This window comes from Bactrocera latifrons, unplaced genomic scaffold (assembly GCF_001853355.1).
Source record: "Bactrocera latifrons isolate USDA-ARS-PBARC rearing strain unplaced genomic scaffold, ASM185335v1 scaffold_533, whole genome shotgun sequence".
NCBI classification, from domain to species: Eukaryota; Metazoa; Arthropoda; class Insecta; order Diptera; family Tephritidae; genus Bactrocera; species Bactrocera latifrons.
Genome location: NW_017537194.1, coordinates 25,002 through 26,454, shown reverse-complemented (window position 1 = coordinate 26,454; position 1,453 = coordinate 25,002).

The window sequence follows — 1,453 nt, the reverse complement described above, 5'->3', positions numbered from 1 at the left end:
ACGATTCACACTACCATTAACTAGAATACATACCCAGGGTGCAACAACTTAATCAACAGCAATGTCAAAACCCACAGAACCAACAAAGATTCCAGCCAAACTACATGCAACCTCAACAAGTAATGCAATAAGTAGAACCTATGGAGATGGACCCTTCATCTACAAGATTCAGAGGACAACCGTATAATCCTGCACCGCAATATATAAAACAGGAACCACTGCATTGCAGAGAATTGTTAATCAGTTTAAACGGGATAGAGATGAAACCTCTAATGCACACTAAAGGAAAACATTATGCGTGAACCAGACAAACGGCGCACAGGAAAATGATGCAAAATCACTCTACAACGAAGCGCCTAGCGTAAGTTATGAAAATAATAGTCATCAGGTACAAAAGCATTTTTTATAAGATGCCACGGTCTTCCAACGCTTAGACGTACTGMACCAGATGGAAGATTCGTGCATATTTTAATAGATTCAGGTGCGACCAGTAGTTACGTGAATAAATGTTATCCCTTCGTATAAAGGCCTAAATTAACAAAACTTATTAAATTTAATACATTGCATGGAACTTTAACAGTTACTCATAAGAGGGAAATCAATCTTGTAGGGTTTGACATAGATCTTTACGAAACAGAAGACTTAAAAAGAATTCGACATAATATTAGGAGAAGATGCTTTACGAAAAATGAAAGCCAAACTAGACTTCTTTGAATATTCAATAACTTTTGAAGAAACAGGAGAATGAAAAAAGGAACACTGTTTGGGTACGACAATAGCCCTATCCATATGCAGATCAGGAGTTTGTCGAGAAAAAAATACAAAATTTTTAAGGAATGAAATAATTAGGGAAAGCCCAAGCCCATATAATTCACCAATATGGACAGTGTCAAAAAAGGGTATATATGAGGAAGGAAAACCAAAGAAAAGAACGGTTCTAGACTTTCAAAAATTAAACAAGCAGACAATACCAAATAGATATCCCGTATGGCATTTAACAATGATATTGCAGAATTTACGTAAGGCAAGATACCTTACAACATTATATATAGAGTCTGGATTTCAAAAAATAATGATCAAACCATGAGACAGGGAGAAGACTGCATTTTCAGTCATTGGGGCAAAATATGAGTTCCTTCGCCTACTATTCGGCCTAACGAACGCTCTAGCTACATTCCAAAGATGTGTGGACGATATCCTGAGTTGGAAAATGTGCATATGTATATATAGGGACCACCACCCACACTCCCCGTCGAGATAGTAAATACGATATATTTAATCGATTAACTGGTGTTTATTTATAAAAAAAAGGTCTTAAATTTAGTTCTTAAGATCGTATTATATATGTATTAGCACAAACGTTCTCGCGGACAACGGCTCGGCACGACTTTCTTGTTCAACAGTTCACGGCAACTTAAACTCAACTGAATTTTGGCTGGTTTTTCTTTGTTCG